Source organism: Polypterus senegalus, chromosome 10 (genome assembly GCF_016835505.1).
Source record: "Polypterus senegalus isolate Bchr_013 chromosome 10, ASM1683550v1, whole genome shotgun sequence".
Taxonomy (NCBI): Eukaryota; Metazoa; Chordata; class Cladistia; order Polypteriformes; family Polypteridae; genus Polypterus; species Polypterus senegalus.
Window position 1 is genome coordinate 120,673,256 of NC_053163.1, and position 24,773 is coordinate 120,698,028.

General features: G+C 36.7%; 1 protein-coding gene across 7 annotated transcripts in view; it reads left to right on the forward strand.

The window, feature by feature from the left end:
* htr2cl1 (5-hydroxytryptamine (serotonin) receptor 2C, G protein-coupled-like 1) overlaps positions 1-24,773 on the forward strand; it is a 740,469-nt gene that overhangs the window by 150,748 nt on the left and 564,948 nt on the right. For 4 of the 7 annotated variants that reach the window (XM_039766482.1, XM_039766488.1, XM_039766486.1 and 1 more), the window contains exons 2-3: positions 16,283-16,538; positions 21,956-22,002. The gene's annotated coding sequence lies outside the window, so the exon portion shown is untranslated. Of the gene's footprint in view, positions 1-13,683; positions 13,704-16,282; positions 16,539-21,955; positions 22,003-24,773 lie in introns of those variants that run through there. The other 3 variants (XM_039766483.1, XM_039766485.1, XM_039766487.1) reach the window with 2 other exon arrangements.

A 24,773-nucleotide genomic window follows, 5' to 3' on the forward strand; every position in this document is an offset into this window, starting at 1 on the left:
GCGCAAGGCAGGAAACGAACCCCAGGCGGGGCACCAGCCCACCGCAGGGCACACACACTAGGGACAATTTAGAATCACCAATGCACCTAACCTGCATGTCTTTGGACTGTGGGAGAAAACCCACACAGACACGGGGAGAACATGCAAACTCCACGCAGGGTGGACTTAGGAAGCAAACCCGGGCTAGTCATTTGTAAATTTGTTAATATTTTGGCTCATTTCCGAGTAATTTTATTTCAGAAAGTCATTAATCAAAAAATCAAAAGAACAAAAGAAATTTAAAGTAAAAAAAAAATAAGATCTCTGTACAGTATGTACTGCTCTTTGTTCTGTGTGCAGTTTTCACAAAAGGAGAGCAAGTCCTAGAGAAAGAGCTGCCCTTAATTAGGGTCCTTGTGTGTGCCTCACGATAGCTGGCTGCTCTGTCTACTGTATGGGCAAAGAGAAAGGTGGGACTTCAGCATGTAACCCTCGCAGCACGAAACGTGTTGTGGAGGGTCAATACACAGTAGTGGTTCTCAAGCTCAGTCCTGAGGACCCCCATGGCTGCAGGTTTGTGCACCAACCAATGTCTGTTTGTAGGAGGACTCCTACTCTAATAAAGCAAGTAGTTGCTTTGCAATTTCTGTGCTTTCAGGTCAAGGTTGAAATTACAAAACCAAGTATGGTAAATTTTTATTAGAATCTATCAAGCACTTATGTATGTTATATGGGGATAATTTTGTGTTTTTAGGATTTACATCATCAACATTATCATTTTCATTCTGCTTTTCTGGGTCAGGTTTTTTAATATGTGAACTACACAGAAACCAGGCAAATGAATAGGAAAAAAAAAACAAAATAAAAAGACTTAAGTATTTAAAACTGTAGCAAAAACAAACATTTCTGACTTTATGTGTGTATATATAATACAAAGTTAACTGACTGACTCACTCATTCACACACTCATCAACAAAAACTCTACTGAACATCTTCTTTGTCCTCTCAGTATAAACAGGCTGCCAGCTGAACACCGCCAGCACAACAGTGCCATTTGGCATAGCAAGGCAGAGTGAGTGACTGAGTGGAGTTGTTGTGACACGGGAAAACACACAGGATGATATGTGGTGTGAGTTCTGAAGTGGAAGAAAGAAGGTTCATTGAAACTGAAGTAAGATGTGGCTATAAACATGAGGTACTGAAGTAAGATGTGGCTATAAACATGAGGTGCGCTATACACCACAAGTCTAGCTGCAGGAGAATTTGGATTCTTTGAGTCCAACACAAGCTATGACAGACAGTGCTAGCAAAGCTCAGAAGAGGGGATAGACACTGTATATAGTGCCCATTAGGTGAGTCCTATGCACACGTATAACACAATGGGGAGCCCAGCCCCTCTTCTTCAATTTATTATACCCTAAATGGCATGTGTAGACCCCCAAGAGATCTTGCACGTGTGGAACATAGCTATTAAAACTCCCATGTAAGGGTGTGATATTTACATCTTTGCGTGAAGTACCAAAAATGTTAGCACTTACAATGGTTGTACATATAGTTCACAATATTGTTTCTATTTTAAAACTGTGCATATAGTATTAAATGTATTTTATAAGGTGCCATTTTCAAATTAATGTATTCTTCACAGCACATACACCAAACACTGAAGCACTTACAACTATGTATTAAAACAACTTATTTTTTGCATAGCACATCTCATTGAGTGCTGTAACGAATATACTGTACTATACAGTATAGTAAAACACATACACAGTATGCTGAAACACATTTTATATTGTGAGATTTTGTCTCATACACAATATATGGAAATGCTTACACTGTGTACTCAAGCGAGTATACTATCTGTTGTGTTAATAAATAGCCTGTAAACTGTATTCACTTTGCCAGTGTTTTCCTCCTCTGATTGCAACACACATACAACGTATGTTAATATTTTGTTGCATACAATATATTCAAACACTTACTGACCTAACTGTAACAAACCTGTAACAGCTAAAAAATACTGAGAAGGTTGTTAATTTGTGTGTTTTATGTTGTAAACCATCTGCCAAACAGTATCTAGGTGTTCGCTAACTGTGGTGTGATGTACTGAAAATCTCCTCATAGAACAGAAAAATCTGTTCATTGGTATTTTACGGATTGATTCCATTAAACATTATTTAATATTCCATTTCTTTTTTACATAAAACTCCATTCTCAAAACCCCTTAATCCAAATTCTGGCCTACAGGTTAAAGGGGGTGTCGGAGGGGCATTGCAGTATGCTATGTCTGTGTGTTAGTATATAACAAAAGCATTTCCAACATTTGATTCATTGCATGGGCTTACCAAATGTGCAGCCAGTTAACATCATTGCTGTTGTAATAAGTTAAAGTAAAACACAATTCAGTGTTACAACTTTATTGAGTGACTATGGGAGTGGTAAAAAAAAATCAAAGCTTGAACATATAACGGATGAAAAACGTTACAAGTAATGCTAGTGAATAATGTAAACAAATGAAAACCATTCACATATGATAATAATAATAATAATAATAACAATAATAATAATGCATCCATCTAAATCTAATAGTAATTCATTTTCTAAACCTGCTTTATCCTGAGCAGAGTTGCAGGGAAGCTGGTACCTATCCCAGCAAGCTTAGGACACAAAGTTGAAGGACATAAATACTCAAAATTTCCATTATTACTACTGATAACCTGCTTCAATTAAATAAAATGCATTTTTTTTGTAAAATTGTGTTTCGCATTTATCATCAACAAAAGCCAAAGTCAATCATTGAGAAAAGCAAGAATTGATTTATAGATAGATAGATAGATAGATAGATACTTTATTAATATCCAAGGGGAAATTCACATAATCCAGCGCAGTATACTGATACAAAAAACAATATTAAATTAAATATATAATATATATATATATAGCAGGAATGTTTTGCTCAAGGACAATTGCACATAGCATGTTCAAGACTAAGCGGCTACAGTGAACTACAGTAGAAACATTTAAAAAAAAATACATTTAGAGTATATAAAAAGAACTAGGTCACATACTTCTGAAACATCTGATTAACCAACAGCAGTATAACTGAGGTCCATCGTCTTATGAAATTTCCCAACAAAGCCATGTATCAGAGCTGGGATGTTATACATATAAGGGTTTATACTTCACGTGACGCAACACATGCTGCAGTGGACACTCCTGCTACGCAAGTGTTTTACTGTTTATACTTGTGCGCGTACTTTATGGAAATCTGGAAGAATCCACCAGGTGGCAGTGAAAGATATTATCACTGTGAGAGCAGGTTCGGCTTCACTGTGTTGTGAATTGCCTGGAACACCCATTAAATTCCGATAACACCTTACCTCAGTAACTCTGAAAAGGATGTTTAATGATTAAATCAATCAATCCAGGGACTCATCCATTCCAGCAAGCATTGGGCAGGAGGCAGAAACAATCCCTGGACGGGGATCAGCTCATCGCAAGGTGAATACAAGCACTCACATACACTATCATCATTTTTGTGTCACCAAATCTGCATATCTTTGGAAGGAAACCTGAGCACACTGTGGAAACCCAGCAGAAAAACGTGCAAACTCCAGGCAGAGAATACCACTGACGTGACTCCCTGCGAGACAGCAGTGCTACCGCTCTACCACCGTGTCACCCCATGTGTGTAATTATTAATAGTATTTATTATTTAAACAAAATTAACAATTTATCTGTAAAATGTAACATACATACATAGAATTGGAATATCATACATTTAATGTGTTCTGTGTGGCAATCTATTGCTGTTTGCCGCTGCTGCCATGTCTGGAGGAAGCCCTAGAAAAAAAAGACTGCACAGAAGATGTTATGTGAGACCATGTGTCATCGTGTCATTACGATCAGGAATACGCGACGCTTGAATATAAAAGTACCACGAATGTATTTGTATGTCGGCATTTTGCTTCACCACATCGAACCATTAATCAAACATCAAAGCGCACACATCGATCTCGTAGGATCCACAAAGTGGATTTCTGTCACATGTAGATAGTAACCAGAGACTCTGACGTCATATTCCAACTTTTAGCACACTGCGCCTCCCGACTTTTTGCTGGTACTGCAACTCGCACATGCGTTGCGTTAATTTCTGAGGACCTGCTCAGAGGATGCATCAAATGAACGCTGGGAATGTGTGGCAGCCATGATGTGGGCGTGTACACGTTCTGAGCATGAAGTATAAACGAGCCCTAAAAATAACTCTGCTGTGCTTTTCTAACTGCAGAATAAGATAACAGAAAAAAATTAAAACAGACCAGCTAATGAAATTACATCAATCAGAGCTAAAATGACTCACAGATTGTGAAACTGGTTGGAACAAAACCCTGCAGCCACATGGAGTCCCCAGGACCGAGTTCAAGAACCACACTAATATAGAGAAATGCTTATCAAAATATACTGTACAGTGATAAGTTCCTTAACAAAATATAACTCTAACAATGAAAAACAATGAGACAAATCAATCATTTTGTGTTCGCTTAGCAAGGGCAGGTTTGAGGTAGCCAAATGTTAAATTGTAAACAAAAAGAAGAAATAGTAAAAGAACACACAAAACCATTATCACTAGGTATTAGTCCACTTGTAATAAAGTCCAAAAATCCAGAAAGGTGTTTAGACGTGAAAAACACTCGAGTCTAAAGATGGTATGAAGAAAAAGAGGAAACATGCATTATTACTGAAACCTGTACTTTCTTCTTATTTCCCTACCCTTTGATCTTTATTTTGTGATTTTCCCGTGGTTAATATGGTCTAATAGCATGTACCCCAGTGAGGATGCACCCAGTTAGATCTGACTGGCATATTCTTTTCAGAATTCTTATCATGCCCTTTAATCAGGGTAGTTAATGCTTAAAATTACACATAGTCCTGGTATTGTGACCATCTTCTTCTAAGTAAGTGTCATGTGTCAGGTAGGGTTTCTTCCTTTTATGTCTCTTTTGCTCATTTTTGATTCTTGATTTATGTTAATTATGGTAATGTTACTTTTGCTGATTATATGCATCATTATTTGTTTTTGATATTGTTTATGCATGTATGTAACCTGTGTTATGTTCCGTGTGTTTAAGGGTAGACCCGTTGAAGAGGCTGGGTCACCTGCCCAATACCACCAGGAACTGCCCTCCGACTTTTAACTCCAGAGTGTCTCCCGCAGTTCCTGGCAGTTTAATGTGAATAAGGTAGTGAGTTGGTGAATGTAATTATGTTTAAGTGATTTCTGTAAATTATTTGGATCTCTGATTTTTTTTTTACTTTCTGCTCTGTTTTGGAACCTGTATTGGGACTTGTTTGATTTGGATTGCCGTTGTGTTTTAGGCAATACTATTTTGCCTTTGTGATCCATGGGGCTTCAATGTATTTGGAATGCCATTTATGAAGAATCCATCTTTTATTTTATTAAGATTGGGTGCTTACCCTTATTACTAGCCAGGGGTTTTGACTGTGATATCCCCCTCTAGTAGGCATTACTGGAAGTGTTTGGAACTACATGCTTTGGAACTTTTTAATGCTTGGGTCTCCTAAGTCATGACAGTAAAGTTTGTGGGATTAGGCACCTTAAAGTGTTTTGAGAATATATAATAGTAAGTTAATATTATAGAATAGGGTACTAACCAAAAATAGTCCGGAATCTTTAGAAAAATTGTGTGTTTAAAGCCAGAATAACACGTGCACTTAAATATTTAAAACAAAATTTTACGAACTGTAGTTCTTTTTCTCATTCCTCTGAAACACAACTCTAAAGAAACTCATTTTTAGTTTTATTTTTCAGTCTCTCTACATTTTTCATCTTGTTAGGTGTCACTCTCATAACGTGCCATCTGGTTACTTGTATCTTTCCGCATATGTGTCTGGTGATGTATGTGAGCCCCAGATTTTAATACTGGTTTTATTGGCTTCAGCTCCAGGTGGCACTCTACTGCATAGTACAGGTTACAAAAAACAAATAGATGTATTTAAATATTCAGCCACATTAACATGTAAAGCTGCAGATATGGATTCTCTTGATTTCTAAAGATCAGAAGTTTGATGAATATTTTTAATAAGTAAATGACTCTCCTGCTTCTCAAGTGGCAGTCAGTTTTATTTATTCTTTTTCATTCTAGTCTGAGTTTGAAACTAATCGGCTTACAAGCAGAAAGTAATAATGGTATGTAATCTTACAAGAGAAGAATATTGTCATTTTTTTTTTGGAAGCTGATGTGAAGTAACCTTTTCATGAATGTCACTGAATCTTAAAATTGCTTTGATATTATAGGCAAGTTGACTTAGTGAAGAATTTGATCAATGAAAGAAAGATTCAGGGAAGAAAAAAAAAAGTTCAAACTTTCGAAACATATGGGTAACCTCTATGAATTGTATCTTTTCAGTGATTGTTTTGTCGTGTAGAGTCCTGTGGTGACTCTATTTTCTCTCTTTATATTTTGTATTGTATACACTTAACCAAAATGGCTCAAATCCCATATACTTACCACTCTGTGATCAGGTACACTACTTCCACTCAACACTTCCTCCCCGCTTCCCTTCTTTATCTGTAACTTCTGATGATCAGACAGAGTGAAGAAACAGTAAGGACAAAGTGCTATGCTTTTAACTATGAATAATAGGTAATACATTTTATTATAACAAGTGCCATATAAGCAAATAGAATGTGGCTTTGTAAACCAAGACCATCCAGCCTGATAATGCTAGATGTGCAATTTCAGGTGGTACAATAAGTTCCAGCTGCATTCGTGGTACTTCAGCAATCATCTGCACAGTCCCAGGAAGCCGCCTTTCTTCAGATTATCATCTGGTGTGCTTTCATCAGTATGCAACATGGCAGAGAGAGCATACCTTTCCAAGCCTCTCTCTTTATTGTCCCTGTGTAGCTCCTGACAAACACACACCTTTCTGGGCCATTCACAAAAAGAACAGCTCTGGCCCAGCTCTCACTTCAACTAATTTTGTTTCTTGTCAAACACATAACCAAAAGCAAATGCAAGTCATCTATATAAAATCCAACGTCTATCTGTCCGCTTTTCATGAGAGAATTATTTAACGGATTTAGGTTATTTTCTCTATAATTTGCTTGAACATTCCGGTTGATTTTGCGACTTCTCTCATCGCGCTAAGTATCATAGTTCGCTTGTGGTACCGACTTATTTGCAAAAATCTGAGAGACAGGCTGTCGGCCAAGGGGAGGGGTTGGTGCCCTCCTCACTCACGCGCCAGCCTCCTTTTGAGTCAGTCTACCTCTCACCACGTGTTGGAGCGTGCCTTGCTAGCGACACCTGTTTGTTCAATGCACATTAACATCTACAGATTGTTAAGGAGTAACGTTTGACATTTTTGAGAGAGAGCGATCACAGCTACTTGTGTTTTAAATGGTAGCTGCTGATTGCCACAGATGTCACAGCCACGGGCTTTTCTTCCCACATGGGGGATGCTCTCCCGTCAGAGCTCGGCACGATCAGATACAGTGCCAGCGTTTGATGTTTGTAGCAAACCTACCTTCCACTTGGCCGGAACTACATTTTTATTGATTTTTAAAGTTTGTCCTGTTACATTACTACATGGATGGAACGGCGGATGACATCTAGTTAAGCAATAAAATAAGCCCTCTCTGTCAGACGGCCAGCAATTCAGTCATAGAAGACAGCATTCCTAAACTTTTTAAGATAAAGAGAAATGGGTTTGCCCATTTTCCTTGTTCTTTGAGCATTATAATAAGTAAAATGCTGATTCTACAAATAAAGACATACAAAATATTTATCAACTTATATGCAGCAACATATCACTCCACCACAGCAGAGAGGAGTATCAGCAGTTTTTGATAAAAGTTCAGAGCCATTTTTAGTGGTCACAAAAATCCACTCCAGGACACATTTACACTTAGTGCCATAGCAATTGATTTAGCTTTTTTTTTTTAAAGAGGTTATCAAGGAGCCTGAGGAAAGCTAAATATGTTGAGAAGCAGGTAACTGAACAGGCTGTACAGTAGTCTCTACACTACTTACTTCACCAAGCTACATCATCCTCCTCATTTCAGTGTTTGATCCAAAAGCAGTTTTGGTGGCATCCATTTTCTCCAGTTCTCTCTGCATGCACACCTTTTTTTGGTGTCTTTGTATGAGTGTCTTACTTTTGTATGATTTAACGATGTTTGTGGTTTTACTGATAGACTCATTCTACCTCACCTTTGTATAATACTTCTTTCAGTAGACATTCTTCTTTTAGAATGTGTTCTAAACAATTCTTCATTTAATCTACAAAGGTCTTCAGAAGTATTCTGTTTTCCTTAACGGTTCCTTACACAGTGGCACAGGGGGCACATTGGTAGCATGGTTGCCTTGCAACAAGGAGTCCAGGGTGCTCCCTGTGTGGTGTTGAGATCTTCACCCTGTGTCTACATGTGTTTCCTCTGTGTGCTATGGTTCCATGATTCGAAGACTTGAAAGTCAGATGCATTGCCATTGTTAAATTGGCCCTAATGTTTGTGTTCTCCCTAAGGTGAACTGCCAACCTGTCCAAGGATTGCTCCTGCCTTGTGCCTGTGCTTACTGGTAGAGGCTCCAGCAGCCCTGTTCTGGATAAGCAGGTTTAGTAAATGAATGGATGGATCTTTTGTAATCTTGCTAACAGACTCCCAATATGCACCTTTACATCAGCATTTCAAGGACCTCTAACATACTTCTTAATTCTCATCATTCATCTCCATTTAGCAAACACTTTAATGGGATGAGTGCTCTGTAAATTAAACACATTCTTACTATGTTTCTTGTTATTGCTATTATTATTGAAGTGTAAAATGCTGCCATTCATTAATGGTAATGCCTTACCTATGTTCTTCATGAGTGATGAAGAAATGTCATAAGAAATAAATAAATACAATTCAGTAGTTAAAGACACATGCCTATTTAAAGTATAGAACAACCTGGGCTTCATCTCGTATGAACATCAACAGTGGAGGAGTCCACCATTTATGCTTTTTCTCAAATCAGCTTTTATAATTGTTGCTGATAGGACCAGGGACAGAAAGTCAAAACACAAATGCATTGAGGGATTTAGGCCAGGAAGGTGAGCCTGGTAAAGTTTCTTACAGATTGCCAGCTAAGCACCCTTGTGATTGCCATGCTGGCTGCCACTGCACAAGAAAATGAAAATGAGACTTCACCATTCTAGTAGTTAACTGTCACTTGCCTTCTGCGTGTATCGCTAGAGTCTCAACAGGACACTTGATAGCCAGCCAGAGAGGACACTTCTTTCTTTAACTTGTTAATGGACTTACTACCAGTCATTAGGCCTGATCTTTAGTTTTATGCACTCCTCCAGAGCATTCCTACTTTAACAGTCCCACAGTTGAGAACGGGACATGAGATCACCCATCTTTTGGTTATCAGAATCACCTTTTGATATTTTACCTTCACCACACTGGGTCTGATCTTTGAAGGACTTTGGATAAACCAAATAAAACCTTTCTATTTGCCTGTTTTTCAAGAATCTGAAAATGAAAATACTAATATAGGAATGTTCACTGGATACCTTTCTGAAGTACAGCGTTAATTAAGGAGGAGTTCTTATGTCAAGCCTTAAACCTTTCAGTATCATTCTTTTCTCTTTCTCTCAGTTGGTAAAAAATGGTTTATAATTCTACAGAGTATTTTAACATCTACCATAATGAAGAACACTAACAGTATAGGAGATATTATATCTGATGCTGTCATTGTATGTAATTTCTTCTTACCCAAGTCTTCTGATTTTGCCATCCTTTTTCTGTCTACTGTCCTCCTCTGCATAGAGAAAGGATTGTGATGACTTGCACTAGATCACCTTTCTAAAATGCTTTAGTCCTTGTAGGAATCCCTGAGAGACATAACCAACCTATCTGTGTCCCCATTAGATTTAAAGTGTGAAGAGGATATTACTTTTACTTTCATTATGATCTTTTCCATTTACTTATTTGGTTGACATCTTTATCCATGGCAACTTCCAATGTTTGAGATATAATTGGTTACATTTCCTTTTGTTTTTCCAATGGAGCACAGGCAGGTCAAGTGACTTGCTCATGGTCACACAGTGCCAGTAGAAAGATCTGAACCCACAAGCAAAGAGTTTGAAGTCCAGATCCTTAACCACTACGCCAAATTGCCTTTTTTATTTAGATTTGACATGTTAAGTGTAATCAGGGATTTACTGCGATTTTACCATAGTCGGGCAATTGATATATTTCACACACTGTTATTATTCATGTGCATGTGACATTACCACAGCCATTGTAAAGTGGAAATAAAGAGAGTTGAGATTTGTTTTTCCTTGACTTTGGTATTTGGTAAACTTGATTTATTTACTAATGAACCTCTGACTCCTTATTCAATTGCAACCTTGTTTTGGTGACAGGTTAAAAATCTTGGCAATCCAGTGTAGATGCGCATAGCAGAAAATTGAGGCAACTAACTTATAACTAAATGGCCAAAAGAGCATGCACACTCCTCCAAATAACTGAGTATTCCAGTCATGCTCATTGTTAACAGGTACATAGAATCAAGTACATAGCCTTGCAATCTCCATTAACAAATATTTTCAGTAGAATGGCTCATACTTAATAGCTCAGTGATTTTAAATATTGCACTGTCATAGGATGCCACCATTGCCACAGTACGTGAAATTTCTGCTCTGTTAGGTCTTTCCTAGTCAACTGTAAGTGCTGTCATTGTGAAGTTGAAGTATTAGGAGCAAAAACAACTTAACCACAAACTAGCAGGCCCACCACCCTCAGAATGTTGGAACTGAGTGGTGAAGTGCATAACGCTTAATAATCGGCTGTCCTCTGTGGCATCACTCATAAAACAGTTCCATACTACCATTGGAAGCAACTTCAGCACATGAACTGTGCATTAGGAGCTTCATGAAATGGGTGTCCATGGCCAATCAGCGGCACACAAGCCTACGATCACTGTTTGCAATGCCAAGTGTTGTCTATAGTGGTGTAAAGCACACAACAGCTGGACTCTTGAGCAGTGAAAACGTGTTCCCTGGAGTGATGAAACAGACTTCACTATCTGGTAGTCAGATGGATGACTCTGTGTTTGGTGGATGCCAGGAATATGCTACCTTCCAGACTGCATAGTGCCTACTGTAAAGTTTATTGGAGGAGGTTTAATGGTCGGGGGATGTTTTTCAGGGTTTGGGATAAGCCCCTGTCACAAGTGAAGAGTACTATTAAAGCCACAGCAAACAAAGATATTTTAAACAACTGTGCACTTCCAACTTTATGGAAGCTGTTTGAAGAAGGCCCTTTTCTGTTCCAGCATGACTATGCTCCTGCGCATAAACCCAGGTCCATATGGTTTGACGGGTTTTGTGTGGAGGAATACAAGCGGCCTACACAGAGCCTTCACCTCAACCCTAAAGAACACCTTTGGAATGAATTGGAATGCTGATTGTAAATTAAGTCTTGTTGTTCCAACATCAGTATGTAACCTCACTAATGCTGTTTGGTTAAATGGTCACAAATTCCCACAGATAGACTCCAAAATCTTGTGGTAAGCCTTCCCAGAAGAGTGGATCCTGTTATTGACATAAACTCCATGTTAATGCCCATGGATTTGCAATGGGATGTCCAACAAGCAAATATAGGTGTGATGGTAAAATGTCTAGAGACTTTTGGGAATGTAATGTATATGCAAAATACGGTCTTTTAAAGTAAATACAGCAGTGTTATAAAAGGTTTATAGACAAGTCTCACAACACTGATCTGGATTATATGGATTCAAAATGGATTATAGAGAAGTGTGGTCATCCTCAGCATTGACTACTAAAGAAATGTCCTGAGCCAGGAGCAGAAATAAACAAAATACAAATTAAGATCACTGGAATAAGTGCAAAATTAGTGAATCGTGTCATTATGGGAATACAAAAGTATTTGTAATCTTTAAATCATGGGACGTCAATTTCCTCAAAATCAGGAAAGCAGTGAACATTTTGTAAAACCTCAACAGGAAGGACTAATGTGATATAATGTTGTGTATAGGCCTGTTTTTTTCTGTGGTAGCTTTGCAAATTTATCTCCCTTAAAGACAGTAAAATATCAGTTCATTAAGACTGCCTCAGACTTCGGACACTGTTGATGCAGAAGTCAAGATGATTGGCAATTTTATACAATCTTATTACTGCTCACTTTGCATCTCTTTCATGCTAGTTTTGATATCTGTATTATATTGATATTCATTTTTGTTTGTTTTGTTCTTTATTCGCCAACTGTTCCCAGTTTATTATTTACATAGTTTAACGTATCTTGATGTATCTTGGATATTTTTAAAAGTTGAGTTGGGACAGGACTGTTCTAATTTTAAACTTTTAGGAGTTTTAGTTTTCCATCTTCCAGGGACAGTGCTGTGGCTTCAAAGAAGCTTTCATTTTTTACTGTTTAGTAAGTTTTTAGCTAGTGTTCCCATATTTAAATTGATTTTATGCCTTTATTCTATGCCATTCTGCCTTTATACTTGCTCTCATACATTATGTTGTGTGATGTCTTTATTTTTAAATATGTTTTATGCAGCATAAGACTTGACGTTTTTCAGCATTCACTTCAATTTGTTTATGAAATATGTTTCATGACAAAAAAGAATATATGTTAAAATGTCAAAAACAATTCACAATTTACATGGCTTGATCACCGCTACACTTTGTAGTTCAAGACTGACATTCCTTCAGTGTGTTTGTAATTAGCCCGAGAGAAAATTTACCAAATGGGAGCAATTAACTGAATGCATCAAATATTGCCAAATACAAAGCCTCTCCTTCATTCCCAGTATACTTGTTTATTTGATGGAACTATGACTCTTCTCTCTGTTTGGGCTTTAATTTACATGAAAATAAGGAAAAGCAGGAAAAGCAATTTTGATAAAATTGTTATTTGTTATATTCTATGCTTCAAAATTTGAATGAATAATATTTTCTCGCAGTCTGCTGTATTACCTTTTTAAGAAGGAATACTTGTGGTCTGTATTTCTACATAAACTGTAAATTGTAAGTGGTGGGAAAAAGGGACAATGTGTTATGCACCCCAGGCACAATGTCAAAAAATACATCACCCGGGCAGGAAGTCCACTTAATGGAAAGATAGCTGGAGATACAGTATATGGTGAAGGAGCTTTAGTCCTCCAGCCCACTAAGTTTTAGCTGTAGTCTAGGCCTCTTCAAAAGAGTCTGCAAAATATAATTTTTGTTTAGGAGATCAGTACAGTACAGAGGGAATGTATAAACCAGAAATATTTCCAGAAAAAAAAAATAGAAATGAAATTGAAAGCACTCCTAGGTCGACCAGCCTAGAACTTGGATTTGAAAGTGGAACAAAGGCAAAGGAAAAAGGAGGCGAAAAGGTTGATAGTGGAATTTGAAAATAGGAAGTAGTGCTAGTTAGCCTGCTTGGTTTGGGAAAGACCAAGTTGGGTCATCAGTCAAGCCAGAGGGACATTGCCTTTATTATTTAGTGTTATTATCTTGAAAGGTTTGATCAACCATCTGAGATACTTTCCATTCTTTAACAATTTCCTTTTTTTTTTTTCCATTCACTTGTTGGATTTTTTTGGTGTCTTTTGGAGTACAGGGCTGCTCAAGAGAGCCCCTCATGGATCTCAATGTAATGTTCTTTGCTTCAGTTTTTGACCTTTAACAGAATTAAGGTAACACTTTATAATAAGTCATTAATAAGTCATTCACAGTCATTAACAGATTATAAGTTCATGTATATTTAAACAGTTATAAATGTCATTAAATGGTAATTCATGTATTGGTAACACTTTATAATAACCTTCATTAATAAATCATTAACAAATATTTTATAATGCTTCTTTGCATCTTTCTACATCACTTATTCATTAGCTGTAGATTGTTTTGCCAGATCTAATGTAAAGTTGTATCTATTCATCTATTTTAATGGTTGTGTATAGATTTACTAATGAAAAAAATTATAGTTGTTTGTAAAATATTGCTAGAATTAAAATATATATAGGTATTTTGTAAAAATCTTTACTCAGGATTTTTTATTTTTTGAATATTACAAAATGAAAACTGTTATGTTTACTGTCCTTCTACACTATTTTTCTTCCCTTTTTTTGCTTTTTTCTGTGTTTTTGGCTATGAACTTCCATCTCCCCAATAGGACAAACTATAAACATTGTGAAAAGAAAGGCGGTCTGTCAAAAAACGTGATGTGCTGTTACAAGCGGAAGTTGTCATCTTCATTTAGGGACCTTTGATTTCAGTTTGCTGTCTTATAGATTTCAATGAATTTCATCTAAACCCAAAATGTGCCCAAACTCTATGTTTTGGTTCCATAATAATCGGCATAGTAAATAATGAAAAATAAAGCCCTTTAATGTTTAGTCTTGATTAACAGCCTCTGCACGTCATTTGCAGAATAAAAATAAACTGAGTAACATAGTTAATGACTTAACAATAGTGTCACGGCAGAATCAAAAGAACAAAAAAGATAAAAAGAAGGGGTTAGTAACTGATAATAATGTCACCAGTTTTATTTTACACTTTTAAATGGCCATCCTATTCATGGTTGTTCAGCCAGCCTAGCCGCCTTAAGTAAATAATAAAATAAAATAATTTCAATGTTTTAGTATGAACATTTTTTTTAAACAAGATCTAATAAAACATCTGATAAAGCGAAACTAAAAATTGCATTTTTAGCATCATTTGAAATTTCAACAGTTCTTGCTGATCTAGCTTTATTGGTAAAGCATGCAAACTTTTTGGTACATAAAAAAGAAAAACATGCCTGTCAAGTCTTTTTAAGACAGGCATTCCAAGATACATAAATGAGCAAGACTCCATACGAAGTGGAGTATTTTAAAATCAATTCTAAGTGATACTGTAGTGTTATAAATAGTGCAATACTGAATATAGAAACTCAGTTTTTGGTGCACTTTGAACAAGATGTAGCATATTTTTTCTTTGGCAGTACTGTTAAAAGTGCATTATGGTAATCTTGCTGACTAAAATTGGGTCAACTTCTTTGTCATGTTGTCAGATCACCTAACATGAACGGTACCAACTAACTTCTTAGGTTTTTTTCTTATTGGAGGACATGAAGAAATGTCCAGACCAGCTATGAAATTGCTAACTGTAACCTGGACGTATTGCACCCTGTATTCAAACATAGGGACCTCTGATGTCAGGCTATTTGCTGCCCGGGACTGAGTTTCATCTTCATTCCTTTACTTTAACCCAGTTTACTTCAGATGGAGCTTCTTTCCAACATTAGTAATCAATAATTTGACAGAGACATACAGTTTAAGCTTTGTATAAAAGTATATCTATTTGCATAATAACAAATATCAGTAAATATAAGCAATACATATAATTATACTACTTGGGTAGGTTCATGTAGTCTTTGTTTAGTCCCAGATTGCCTAAATGGTTAGTTACACATTATATATCCTTAATTGGAAACTAAAAAGAAAAATTTCTTGATGGAGACAGGTTTATTGTCCACTGGCAAAGCAGCTAACAGTTTTACAGTTTCTCAAAACATAGAAAAGTTGTCTTTCAAAAACAAGGTGAATTCCCATGAGAATCAAAAGCTGCACTAAGCTGCAAATAGACAGGCTGTAGAAAGCATTATAGGGTCCTGCTTTTCCTTTCAGCTAACCAAAATACATTTCTCTCTTGTCTATTTTTGTAAGTTTTTCAGGCTGTTTACCTGCAATTTGTCAGTTGAAAATGGTAAAGTATCCCCTTACAGTGATGACTAATGACTCTTGTACATATTGTCTGTGCACTACATGTATGGATAATGCATTTACTGCAGCTGCATTATCAGAGCAGAAAAGATTTTATATATATATATATATATATATATATATATATATATATATATATATATATATATATATATATATATATATAGTAGTATAGCAAACACCTGTTTATTATGACATAAGTAATTTTACAAACACGAAGAGACCAATTTATTTGCCCAGCTAAGTTATTCCAAGCCTAAATGGCATTAGGATATTTATTAAATAGTTTTGTATTTTTATTTTCCTTTCAGATGCCCATGGATCTTAGTGTAAAGAATAGCTTTTGAACGACATTCATGTTTCTCTGTTACATATTGTTGTATATTGTTTAAAAATAGTAGACAGTTTGAAATGTTAAACCAGTGACTTGCTAATTTGCTTTTTGTTTCTTCTAATTTAACCGTAAAATAATTGCATGTATTTGACACCCTTTTTTATTTCTTTGCCAGGTCTTGTGATTATTTAGTGAATTGCACTTCAGTAAAAATGCATAAACTGACTGATACGAAGTGGAAGATGCCAAGGCAAATTGAAATCAAAGGAATCACCATTTGCCTTCCCTGAAAGAAAAGGCTGGAACATACAATTGCAATAAAATATTAAGAATCAAACAGAGTGAAGAATAATGCTTCATGCATGACTAACTGCAGAAGTCCAAAGGGAAAGAAAGATTGTTTCTCCTGAGGAAATAAATAATTATTCAAGGTAAGATACTGTCAGACTGTTTGAAAGGCAGTGTGCATGTTGCTGTAAACTTGGGTCCCAGGGACAAGGTTTTACGTCCGTTGTCTCTCAGGAGAAGCCTTTGTCTGTTCTTTATTTGGATGAGCCAAGGAACACAATACCAAGTGTGACTCAATATCACAACAACCAGGTACTTGTAACTAACTTTTAAAGTAACCCATTTTGAAATATTTAAGAGAGAAAATTATTAACATCCATCCATTATCCAACCCGCTATATCCTAACTACAGGGTCACGGGGGTCTGCTGGAGCCAATTCCAGTCAACATAGGGCACAAGGCAGGAAACAAATCCCAGGCAAGGTGCCAGCCCACTGCAGAAATTATTTAAAAAAAAAAAAAATTATTGAAATTATTACGATTTGAAAGTAATGAATTGTATGGTTAAATATGTGATGAAAAAAACATTGATCCATATATTTTCTGTCCTACTAGATGCAGTGTGTTTTAAAACCATTGTGTGCTCTGAAAAACATTATAAATCACACACTGAGACTTATCTGAGAATGAGAGGAGAAATGAGATGACCAACTAAATCAAGACTTGTAGTAAAGAAGGAACTGACCTCTAAATTACACCTCAGTTTTGATGGCAGATGCATGCTATGAGTAGGCTTTTTACCCTGTAGCTACATTCAGATCACTACACTGTCTCCCTGTAGCAGCTTGTATTAAGTTCAGATCCTTGATGCTTGCCTACAGAGTAGTCAATGGGTCAGCACCTATAGATATGGAGATACTTGTAAGGTTTTGTGCTCCTCCTCGCCCACTCAGGTCTGCTGAAGAATGGCAGTTGGTGATGCAACCTTCTGCGTGGTATCAAATCTCAATCCAGACTCTTTTCATGAATAGCTCTTAGCTGGAGGAACAAGCTGCCCATCTTAATCTGAAATTCTGACTCCCTCAATGTGTTTAAGAAGCATTTGAAGACTCTTGTTTGGTATATTTTCTGCCCTATTCGAGGCGGTGGATTGAAACACATTCTTAATCACACACTGAGGCTGGTCTGAGAATGAAAGGAGAAATGAGATTACCAACTAGATCAAGACATGTATTAAAGAAGGAACTGACCTCTAAATTACACCTTGCTTTTGATTACAGATGCATGCTTTGAGGAGGATTTTTTCCAGTAGCTATATTCAGATCACTGCACTGACTCCCTGTAGCAGCTTGTATTAAGTTCTAAGTTCAGAGTAGTTGGTTGGTGAGCACCTATAGATATGGAGCCAGTTGTGAGGTTCTGTGCTCCTTCTTTTCCACTCAGGTCTGCTGATGCATGGCATCTGATGATGCTGCCTTCTGCATGGTATCAAATCTTAATCCAGCCTGTTTTAATGTATAGTTGGTGGAACAATCTGCCCATCTCAGTTCAGAATTCTGGCCCCCTCAATGTGTTTAAGTAGCGTTTGAAGACACCCTAGTTGATGAATTTATCTCTAGTTGATATTAGCTATTTGTTTTTTTAAGTCACTTTGGATTAAAACATTCTGCTCAGATGGAGTTTTTTGTAGTATTCTGGTTTTCTTCCCATATGACAAAGATGAGTATTAGGTCTGTTAACAGCTCTTTATTTGTTTAGTACTAGTGTGTTAATTTGTGTCAGTGTTCAGAAGTTGGTTCCTGCCTTGTACGAGATGTTACCAGGAGAGACTTGAGCATAGCCTCCATGATTCTGAATTGAAATAAGCAGGATGGATTGTGCTTGGATATCCTTCTATATAAAAGCGGTCGGGATTGTCCTTCTGTCCCATGAGTGCTACGCAGGCACGGAGTTTCACACATGCCCCGTCCATTTTGCAATGCACGATGGGATTTGTAGTTTCATTTTTCCAGGTAAAAGATGATTTTCTACTCCAGACTGTGAGGTATCTTCTTCTTCTTTATTACTATATAAAAGCGGTTGGGATTGTCCTTCCGTCTCGTGAGTGGAAAGCGTAGTAGTATTCCGCTTATCACAGACTTACTACTTGCAGCTTGCTGTACGAAGCGACTGATGTGAGCAGAGTTCTGTTGCTCCCATCGTTCCCTTGCTTTTGTGCGCGATGTGCTGGAAAAATAGACAAAATTATGTCTCTGGAAATAATTCATGTTGATGGAATACAAATGCCTCACCGCGTAGTAAATATCAGGGGGGTTCAAAAGGGCAACCTCAATATAGAAAAAAAGTTTAAATTTCATCACAAAAATAACAGAAACTACGAGTATTAAAGTAATACCGCTCAAATGCAATATAACCAAATTAATGAGTTTGTATAAGATATCAAATTGATCTACATACTGAATTGCCTTAAGAAGTGGTCAACTTAAAAGTCGGTCGCCTTTTATTTCAGTTCGGTAATTTCATGAAATAGAATATATTAAGGGTTGACTAAGTTGAATGTACCAGAGCTGATGTCCATGATCATCCCTAAATAGCTCATTCTCTTGGAGCTCTTCATTCTAGACAATGTTTTGTTCACTATTAATATGTAAGTGGAAAATTCTCTACGTCTTTTTGATTGATATTCTAGTTCTAGTTAATTTATTTGTCTAGTTGAGTATGACTGAAATTTGCATTAAATACATACAGTATTTGGATCAGGAAGATAAGCTTGTATGAAACAGAAAAAGGTGACATGTACAGTACAGGAGACTACAGACAACTCCATATGCCATACTGTCCGTGCCTTGTGTTGCTTCAAAAGCCACATGTTTCTGTGAACCTGATTTCACATTTACAACAGACAAAGGACTTTGCTTGTTTCTGAGCTGCACGTATGACAATGTAAGAAAATTAGATATGGGGAAGCCATTCATTTTCTATACACTTATCTAACTTTGTCCAGGTTGATATAATTGATGCTTACAGAACACCATTCATATATCCACCTACAAAGCAATAGAATAAACAGCACTCCAGCCCCTTTCGTCTTTGAAAAATCCAATATTGCACTTTTCCAATTATTTCATATAGTATAAGTCTTCTTGTCTGTTAAGAATTTTATATATGGGTTCTGTGAATGAGAAGAGATAAAAATCACACTTCTCACTTGTAGAATGGAGTGCCTGCATTTGTACAGATACAGTATTTTTTCAACTGTGGAGGATGGTTTTAATTAAACATTAACTTTTCAAAAGAAACAGGAAAAAATACAGCTCCTAACAGATGAAATAAAATAGCAATGTTTTAGTGCTGAAGATGGAAATAATAATTAGTTGTAACAGCAATGTTATCACCCATTTACTGGAGATCAGGATTACTAGGAGTGAGAATCTATTTAGACAGCACCAGGTACAAGGCAGGAATCTGAAGTCTTGAATTGGGTTAGAGGTGCAAACTCAAGAATAATGACACTTTTTTTCTGCTTTGTTTTATTGGTGTCAGATTGTCTGTTTTCGCAGAAAGTCCTTCTCTAGCCTAAATGTGTATTGTTAATGGGATGCAGTTAAAGACTTAAGAAATTTGGAATGAATCAGAATTATCCAAACTTCAGGGTTGATATGCTGTTTACGAAAAGGTTAATTTCAATTTAATGTTTGAAGATGTCTGAGTCTTGGTGAAAGGTGAAGGAAGTTGCACCATTCAGAGAAGCCCTGAGGTTCAAAAGGACAGCAGGGAGGGCACTGATACATCTTTAACTTTAGCAAAGAAAGGTAATGAGAAACAGTGATAAAATCAATGCAAGTCTAACAGCTATGTTGAGAAGAATAGACAGCCAATTATCTAGCAAAAGCACTTAAGCTATAAAGTACAGTTTTGGTATCCAATTTCCATAAAGCAGTAGAAGCCTAAGCATGCCATACATACAGAGCTCCCACTGGCATACTGCGTAGTGCACATTTTGAACTCTCATCTTAAAGCAAAAATAGACTTGTCAGAATGCATATCATGTAAAAAATTCATTTGCTGGAGAGTTTATTTCTGGGTGATGGTGTAATCTGTCTAAAGGTTTCTATGGACACAAATAACTTTTTCAAGTAAAGTTGATCCTTCCTATGCAGTACATTACTTTAGGTTTAAATAGACCTGAGAATTAGTTGGGCCTTTAACTAAACTTGGTGCAGCTCACTCATGAATCTGGTATTCTAGGTTCCAAATCACAATCTGGATTATTGTCTGTGGGGAGTTTTTACCTTCTGTGTGTGTCTGGCATTTTTCTCTGGGTATTCCTCCCATATCCTCAAAGACATTCAGGGTAGGTCAAATTCCAGCTCCAAACTGGGCCATTTGTGAGTGAGAATGTATATGTATGTGTATTCTTGGACTCTTTGATGGACGTGTTGCCTGTTCAAGGCTGATTCCCGACATGCATCCAGTACTAGTGTCTATGATTGAATTAAGCCAGGGTTCCCAATTTTGCCTACAAAGGGCATAAATTTGCTTAAAAAATTAAAGTCATGAAGATCTTAATTAATTTCCAAAGATAATGTGAGACTTTCTCTTTCATCAACTGTGGTAAGAATATCCAAATTTGTAGCTGAAAAGCAAAAACAAGTGAGTCACTAATTGATCTGTTCTCATCGACTTAGTGTGTTTCGTTTTGGTATACCGGTATCTGCTCATTATTAGTTGCTATTAAATAAGTGAAATCACATTATTATGTGCTATTGTTATTGTTAATGTTATTTGAAGTTTAAATAAAAATGTTAAAAAACAGTATCTTAACATTTCCCATTTGTCAATCGCCTTATTATATTAGAAGTATAAACTCAAATTACTGAACAAAAACAGGGCAGGGGTAAATTTATTTTTGAAAAGTTCCTATGGGGTAAGCAAGGTGATTGAGTAGCTTTGAAAATGTTATGTTAGATTACTTGATGTCTGTCATAGTTTGTCACTTAACAGTGCATTAAATCACATTGTGGATCCATTTGAGGAACACAAGCAAATAGTCTGTCATTCTTCCATTAAAAGGTTCTTCTTCAGATTCTTTCTTTATTCAAAGTGACTTTCAAAGATCAGTTGTAGAAACTTGCAGTAAGTGTCTTTGGTACTTTAATCCAGCTATTATGAGAAATATGGAAAATAGATAACTTTTTATTTAGGCTTCTAGTTTTAGTTTAGATTAGATAGGATAAACTTTATTAGTCCCATGGGGAAATACACATGTAAACAACAACAGAAACATAAAAAAAAACAAAGATACAGGCTCACAGGAAAGATAATACAGCCAATCAATCAATCAACCAATCAATCAACCAATCAATAAATAAAAAGTAACAGGTACATCAGGTGAAAGATTGTATTGCTTATAGAAGTGGGTAGGAAAATACCCCCAGAGTGCTTCTTAGCGCACAGTGGTGGAATGAACCTATGGCTAAAAGAGGTCCAAGAGAGCGCACCTGGAGGGGATTTTTCATCATGTCATCCAATTTTGCCATCATTCTCTTTTCCTCAACAGCATCCAGTGTGTTCAAGGTTCGCCCAGTGATGGAGCAGGTGTTCCTGGTAAGTGTTTTGAGGAACTGTGTGTCTTTTGAGCTCAAGTTGCTTCACCAGGAGGCTACAGCATAGTCACTACACTGGCTACTATGGACTAGTAGAACATTTCCAGCAGCTTGCTGCACACATCGGAAGGCCTGAGCCTCCGTAGCAAGTACAGCCTGCTCTGGCCTTTCTTGTACTGAGCCACTGTGTTGTCAGACCCCAGTTGGCTTGTTATTTATGTGAACCTCCAAGTACTTGTAGCTCTGCACCACTTTCACGTCCACCCCCAAATGGTGACTGGTTTCAGAGACTCCTTGGCATGTTGGAAGTCCACCACCACCACCTTGTGTCTTGCTGATGTTGAGTTGTAGGTTGTTGTCCCTGAACCACAAGACAAACTCCTCCATAACCTTCTTGTACTCTGACTCATCTTCATTATTAATGCAGCCTATGATGGAGGAGTCATTTGAAAATTTCTGTAGATAGGAGGCACTGGTATTGTTCTGGAAGTCTGTTGTGTAGGGGGTAAACAGGAAGGTGGACAGGAAAGTTCCCTGAAGTGCTCCAGTATTACACACCACCATTTCTGACCATTTCTTCCCTGTTAACGTTTTTAGTGTTCATGGTCCCTGAAAAGGCCACATCAGTCCATTGAGTCAGCCTTGAATTTTTTTGTAATGGTTAATGTACTGGTATATTATCATGTGTCCAGCAGATCTGTTACCATTTATAAAGAGGTGTTTGCTGCTGCAGCCCACCTTGGGCCGTCACTGCTTATGAACATTCATACTCTGATAACACAGAGAGAGGTGACTCATCAGATCTTATTGTTATATTTCAGTGCTTTGCACATCTGATAGCAGTTCATTTAAACTCATAGACTGTGCTGATCTTCAGGTACAGAGATTTAGAAAAAAAAAAACATTTTTAATGCATCAGGAAGATCAACATATAAACTAAAATGTGAAATCTGTTGAAATAACTAATATTAATTAGCCTGTGACACTGAACTGATTAAGTGGTTTCCATAATGGATGGATGGGTGGGTGGTATTAGCTGCAAGCAATGATCAGGAGACATGCAAATTGAAGAAAGAAACAGAAGATTGAAATAAGGCAGTTTTTATCCATTCCAAGTAATAATGATATGGTTATAATTGGTTTTCACAAATGAAATTAGAGAAGAAGTGCATAAGTGTGCTTTTGCCAAAGTAAAAAAAGTGCAGGAGTCATTAATTCAGTTTAGTTCGATTAATTTTTATGCTGCACACTTCCATTTACAAGCCTAGCTGTAATGAAATCTCAGCAGCCATCAGTTACATTTGTTCTATACTAAGTACTTTCTTTAAAGAAAATTCCTTTATATAGAAGCAGTCATTCTGTTTTCATAGCAACTGGTACAAAAGGCATATGACTAAGATACCAATAGGAAGCAAGAGCAAATTAACAGAACATTTTTAACAGGTTAGGATTCATTGCATGGAGTTAAAATCCATGATTGTTGGTATAGTAAAGGTGTCTTTGAACTGAGACACAGTGTCATATAGGCACCAAATGGTGTCCATCCAACATTGTGTGACTCATTCTCTAGGGAGGGAGTGGTTCATGGTAAGCATGAAGTTGGCTGTTTTTGATGCCTCAGAATATCTGCTTATGGAAAGAATAGTAGGCATCTAAAAAACTTTCAAATCAATTAATTGACATGCCAACAGAATAAAATACTAAAACCGGTTAGTTACTGCATTAGCTACATTAGCAAGGCAAGTGCATTGAATAACCTTTTTTGCTGAAATGTCATGTAATGCTACTAAATCAGTGATATAGAGCATTAAAAATGGAATGTGAACTTTTTTCCATTTTCATTTATAATGATAAATGCAATCCATAGTCCTCCAATGGAGCATTGACAGAAACAATCACATAGCGCCAATTATCACTTATTGTGCTAAACCCCTCTATCGCCATCTATCTACGCTAAGGGTTTGAAGAAGGATTGGAAGCATCCTAAGGAGCAGACGTGCTATCAAGATAATCTTTCACTGTTTACATATACTGAATTATATACAGATAGAGTTATCAATAAAAGATTGTTATGCTGGTATCGAAAGCCCGAAGCAGCTCCATTGAATTGTCTGCTGACAAAAAGAGACAGAGCAAAACTGCTATGATGTAATTAGCAACACACCAGCAGACCAGTCTTTTGGTAAAGAAATTAAAAAGACTAAATGGGTTTGTCAAAAGACTGTGATTTGGTATGAAAACCAGAGGTCTGAACCATTATCATAGACAAACTCGTATTTCAAATAGTCATTTATTAGAGTAGAGGAGCCAAAGTGCTACGACAGCAAATCAAATTGGGGGGAAAAAAAACTATAAATAGTAAACCAAAATGCCAGAACCTAAACTGCATGTGCTCACAAAATCTGTAACCCAAAACAAAGGCTTGCTAGTGATGCACTGGAATTTATAAGGGAGCCTTTGTGATGTGGATCGTGGTACCACTTCAGATATGGTTTATTAGCAGCCCATTATCTGTCTTCAGAGATTCTAAAATAGAGGTAGGAAGAAATTAAATGCAAAAAAAAATTTAAAATCTTTATCTGGAAAGGAAGTAAAATTAAAACACATGAAAGTAAAGCTTGAAATTTAGGTTTCAAAATACTGGAGTTGTATGAACTGAGAGAGAAAAAAGTGTTAAAATGAGTTTTCCAGTTCTTAACAATGATGGTGAGATTTCTAAATGCATTGTGTTTTTTAATTATATAACAAACAGTGCTTACTTTTTGAAATAAA